The sequence below is a fragment of the Anabrus simplex genome, chromosome 9, assembly GCF_040414725.1.
Source record: "Anabrus simplex isolate iqAnaSimp1 chromosome 9, ASM4041472v1, whole genome shotgun sequence".
Classification (NCBI taxonomy): Eukaryota; Metazoa; Arthropoda; class Insecta; order Orthoptera; family Tettigoniidae; genus Anabrus; species Anabrus simplex.
The window spans coordinates 683,373-689,372 of record NC_090273.1 but is presented as its reverse complement, the minus strand read 5'-3'; the positions used below and the strand labels follow the sequence as shown (position 1 = coordinate 689,372).

The 6,000-nt window shown below is 40.7% G+C and overlaps 1 long non-coding RNA gene across 1 annotated transcript in view; it reads left to right on the top strand.

The window, feature by feature from the left end:
- The first annotated feature begins 411 nt into the window (after positions 1–411).
- The window catches only part of LOC137502182 (uncharacterized), a 70,949-nt gene continuing 65,360 nt past the window's right edge, over positions 412–6,000 (top strand). Inside the window, exon 1 of the long non-coding RNA XR_011018702.1 lies at positions 412–789. This is a non-coding gene — a long non-coding RNA (uncharacterized lncRNA). The remainder of the gene's footprint in view (positions 790–6,000) is intronic.

Sequence of the window (6,000 nt, the reverse complement as noted above, 5' to 3'; positions counted from 1 at the left end):
ACCACGGAGGCAGTCAAACTAATTATCTTCCCCTTTGTTAATGTGATATCGCATTACTTCTACCTGCTATAATCACATGAAGTTATTCATAGATTTTACATTTTGTTTGAGGGGACCACGCATCGCATTTGTTACTCCACTGAGTGGGAGACATTCCTCTCACAGCTCGTCCGACGATTGACGAAGCCTCAAGGTCGCGCTGGCCACGCAGGTTTCCAGCCACATTACCTCGGTCAAATACTTTAATATTCAAGTGTATTAAGGTATTCGCAAAGAGAATAAGTGGGTATTTGCCTCGGTGTGGTGTGGGAACGGACCTACGGGTCCCAGGGTTGGCAACGTCAGTGGTTTACCACTAAGTCTGTTAGTTTCTGGTGGTACGAAACTGAATTTGGCAGCTGGAAAATTCCGAAGGTTTTTAGTTTGGTGGTTTTTACGGTGATTTAAAGATTTTCGTATTTATGATTGTGAATTTTTGTGGCTTCGGTTAATGTAGTACATGAGCATGAGATCACGTGACATTTGAAATGAAACAGGTAAGGGGTTCTGCGCAGCATTGTGAGTCCCCTCCTCGGGTAACTTCATTGCGTCTTCGTATTGTGCGGCGCGATGTGGGCTGTGGCACAATCAGTTCAACCATATTCTCTAGAGTTCAACGGCCTACGCACGCAGAGCAGAGGCAGTCAGTAGTCATTATAAAATTTATAAATACGTGCATATTGAAAAATGGGGCAAACAAACTTTCTGATCGCAGTGGAAAAAATACCTGGAAATCAACGTCTGTAATTGGTAAGTGTCCGGTGATAATACAGTGGCTTGTCGTTTCTGTGCAACTAATTTGAAAGCAAGATATCGTGATCTTGTAGATCGTAAAAACCAAAAGTCACCCGGGTGTCGCTGAACAGTTTCACTCTCATACACACATCGAGAAAGAACTGAAGCTGTTGTTCTTGTCATTGTGCGATCCGGAGTATGGAAAATGCAGTGCGTTAATTATCAACCTATTGTATCCTTACTTTCAAAACATATATTGCAGAAAGTCCTCACAGTTTTAGTTGACGAGTGAACGAACAGTTACCTACCGTATGGTTGTACATCATTCATTTTTCTGAGACTCAAGAGGATAGATCGACATTCTTGGGTTTGTATGAGTTTATGGTTAGTCCACATCAAAGTTAATAAACAATGTTAACGAAACAAATTTAATAAACAATCTTAATAAACACATTTCTGAATATGTTAACAAACTTTTGTTAATAAAACTCATTCAACATTGTGTCCACACCAAAATAGCTGTTTGTGAGGTTACAATGGATAGGGTCAGGAAGAAGAAAATTCTTATAGATTCAGCGTTCATTATTTAACTGAGTAGGCCTACAGCTAGAAAAAAGCACAGATGCAAAGTGTAGCAAAGAGAAATATTGGAAAGGCGAGTAGATTTAAGTTTGGAGCATTCTGTTTGGTTTGGAGAGAACACTTACCATATGTAAGAACTTTTAATGTATGATGCAGGCTTTCAAAATTTTGAGAATCCCCCCACATGACTCGGTTCTTGTTCAATCAATCAATACTGATCTGCATTTAGGGCAGTTGCCCAGGTGGGAGATTCCCTATCTGTTGTTTTCCTAGCCTTTTCTTAAATGATTTCAATGACATTGGAAATTTATTGAACATCTCCCTTCGTAAGTTATTCCAATCCTTAGCTCCCCTTCCTATAAATGAATATTTGCCCCAATTTGTCCTCTTGAATTCCAACTTTATCTTGATATTGTGATCTGCAAGTACCGTAGTGATACAGATTATCAGAAAGCCGGCTCCACTAATGACAGGCTATTTTTTTAATAGGTATAACTGTAAGTTTCCTACAACTGGTCACCCTGACATCTATTTGTCTAGAGTATCAAAAGAAGCAGTTTCAGTTATCATATTGTGCCTGAGGTTTTTGAAGTTTTATACAAAAATATCAAGCAATTAGTAAAGGTGCGAAATAAAGAAAGTCTTCATTTAACCTAGTTAGAATACCGTATTATTTTGATGATATACAAGCGATTATTGGAGGTTAGGTTATTCAGCGAAGAGTGAAGTCTGAAATGAAACTACATTAGAACACAGCTAAAAGAATATAATACAGAATTAATATTACTGCGATTTGATAGTAAAGTTTTAGTAGAAATAAGAATTCATCATATTCCGCGCTATGAATGTGCGTGCTTTACTTGCGTCCTTGCGCATTTGCGAACCGAAATGTTAACGAAAACACGAAAAGTTAATGAAAAGTTTCATTCACAAAATTCAAGAAACATTGCTTATCAAGAAGCTTGAAAAGTTGTCTGTCTGTTAGGTCATCAGCCCATAGGCTGGTTGGATCCTCAGATAGCACCACCAAAGGTTATGCGGTTATAAGGAAACCCCAAAAACCAATGGCAGCACCAAAATAAGGCGTACTAGGCAAGATGAGGAGTGAGGTAGTTTGCCATTGCTTTCCTCACGGTGTCTGCAAGTACTATTGCAGCACAACTGACCCTATGAGCAGCACCTTTCATAACACTCGGATGCACTAGTCGTGCTCCGAATGTCATTACTCAGCACTACCCATACCCCAGCAACTTTCATATTGTCACAGCCATGGATGTTGACTGGGACTTCGGTGGAAGCTACACTTTACTCTGGCCTGTGCCAAGAGATGGATGCAAAAGTACTGCATCCATCAAGAAATGACAGCAGGCAGACTTGAAAAGTTATTCTGGTTTAATGTGTAGCCTACGCTGTTCTGGCTGCGTCCGCTGCAGCTGAACCGTAGAAAACCAATTGTATGATTCACTTATAAATTCTAAGTCAAGTACACGACAGGAAGGATGTAAAACCCTATTCAGCACTGAACCTGGTATATGTACATTGGAGGGTTGGTCATACTGATAAAGAATTTGGAAGAAATAATTTAATATCTCACACCGTGGTTAGCCAATCAGTTCGCTTTTGGCGGCAATGTGAGGCGACTGAAGAACGGCATGAAACAGCCAGTGTCAGCGTACCATCAAACTCTCAAGCGGTCTTAAATCACAAGCCCATTTGAATTCTCCCGCAAAGTGGCTCACTCCACTTCTTGATCAGTATGACTAACCCTCGAACACTGACGTTGTTTCCGTCCACCGTGTCTCTGTGATATATCGAGTCTAATTTAACTGCCATTGTTTATATTTAACATGTATGTACCTCATTACCTGTTTCTTTCTTCTCAATCACAGCATTATAAAAATGGGTCTCTGTGCAGTAACTCATAACAAACTTAAGCAAATCCTTTACATTTGATGTTTGTTTGTGCATTTATTTAGAAATATAAAACACAGTATTTTATAACGCTATTCAATTGATGAGCAGAGCTGGCAGCTCACATGCCGCCGTCTGTGCAGTAACTTGCAACCAAGGATGTTCTCTTGTACGGGCAGGTACCTCGTGCCACTTCATCTGGTGGAGGCGATGGGCAGATGGTGTGCAGATCCAACCAGCAGGCATTTAAAATTATTTTAACTATAATTAATTAAAATTAGTCTTCAACTTTTTCCAGTGATATTACCACACATTTGAATTGTGATAAATTATTATCTAGTTACATTGCACAAAACAACTTGAAATAAGAAAAATGAGATTACCGAATTTACTGGGTGTCCAGCGCACGCTTTGAACACCTGCAATATACAGTACACCTCTGCTGTTCAGGCATTGACCCACTCAAACTTGTTCAAGTCTCAAAAGTACTTCAAATGATACTATATATCTGGTATATATATCTTCTTTCATAATATTTCAAAGTAAGAACTCCTTTTCAGATTGTCACAAATATTGGTACGCTAAGTAGAAATGTTCAAAGGTGAGAAAAATGAATTTTGTTCATTTTGTTCGCGTATATGAAGCTTTCCGAGCTCAAGCTACCGATCTTAATCGATTCCTTAAACCTGGGGTTTGGCCAACGTAGAACTTCTTAGTGCCTGCTCTTTTGAGTAAGGGGGGTCCAAAAACAAAAAGAACAGAAACTGACAAACTTCCATTGTGTTCTACCTTCTTATGCGGTAAAACTTGCGTACCCATTGTGCAAAAGTGAGCTTAGAGATTCAACGTGGCATGGCTCGGGTAACGCTCGGCAGGTTTGCCAACAGACACTTCATGCATGCACCTTCATTGTGTTCTACCATCTAATGCAGAAAAACTTCCATACCCGTTGTGCGAAAGTGAGCTTAGAGATTCAACATGGCGCAGCTCAGGCGATGTCATGCAACGCTCGCATTCTTAGTGACAAGGTCCGGGGAGTGACAAAACAATTAGTCTGGCTTGGTTAGTCTCGCTAGTGACTAGACCATTGGCCTCGGGGCAAACAAAGGGGTGTCTGGGGGTATAAACCCCCCCAGGTTAGAGCCGCAAAGCGGCCCTTAGGAGTCTAGTGTCCTGTGTGGCACCACCGTTGGTCTGGGTAGCTTACTGACAAAACATTTGTTCTGGATAAGTTAGGGTAGGTTAGTGACAAAACCATTGGTCTGGATATGGTTCTCTCACTTTAAGCGAATATGGCAGTCCTTGCCCTGTACTTGTACATGATGCGAGCTCTGTCGGAGACAACACGAAGCTTGTCTGGCGAATAGGAACCCTACTTATATGATTACTAATTAATTTATTATTTAACCATCACGAACACTGGCCAGACAATAGGAACATAGCACATGGTTGCATTCAGCCGATTTACAGACTCGGTTTTAATTCTGCTATATAAGTAAGAATGCTTCTTGGGGCGGGATGGTGGGTTTCTAGCAACCATAAAGGAAGGATCTCTCTCTCCTTTCTGCTACTTACGGTATTGTTGCATATCATTTTTATGATTTTTATCATCCCTAAGTCTGCACACCAGTTATGGAAGCAGCACCCCTAATGCTCCTCCTTCGGCTGATCCTCTCTATGCTACTGCTCTCCTAGAACCATGTAACAGTTTAAAACTTATTTAAAGAGACAATACTACCCTTTCGGGAGTAATACATTTTTCTCCTGAGGACACATAGTAAACCGACCTTCAGTGCACTAAATTTTTATTTGATTGGAAGAAAAGTTAACAATACTGCAGCTTTTTGGACTGAAGTGTCATGGTATAAAGATGAAAATGGCAAAAATCCTTTTAACAAACTTTGTAACCTTGTACTCCCTGCCTCAAATGCTGAACTAGAGAGGGCATTTAGTCAGGTAAATTTATTGAAGACGGGACTTAGAAATAGGATGGGGAATATTCAAATTATCGATGCTGCCTTAAGAGGACTGTGGAAATGCTGATATAGGCTAGATGTTGATTCCTATAGCAAACCTGATGGTGAGGCAGGCATGAGTTTTTGAAAACGAGACAGTCTCTCATAGTGCAATGGTACTGCCGGTGGGTCTGAGTAGCCTATGCAGTGTCTGGCCCTGCGGTGTAGGGGGCAACGTGTCCGCCTGTCACCCGGCGGCCCCGGCTTCGATTCCCGGCCGGGTCAGGTTTTTTAAAACTGTAATGATTAATATCCCTGGCCTGGGGACAGGGTGTTTGTGACGTCCTTAATCTTCCTTTCCTCACACACAACATTCCACACTACCACCATTCCAATTACATGCAGGTTCATACAATATGGTGCCAGTAGGGGCAAAAGATCCACATGGGTTGACGCCCTGAACAAATAACATTTATTTTAAAAAAATAAATTAAAAAAGTCTACGCTGTGGCCACCATGTATGCCCTGGTGTTGGTAGGTGTGTTGAGGTCAACTAGCACACTGGAGCAAAATGCTGGAAAATTTATAATGTCCAGTAACTACAGTATATTGGTATCATTAAGATGGGCATTGATGCTGATGGTGAGGTTGAAGAAATGCCGTTTTAGGAAATCTGGAGTATGTGTATGTTATTACTTCATTAAATTTTCTTGTGGAAATGACTACACGTTTCATCAATTTGACAGGTCATATATTTCCTAATTAAACCTGTTGTTAG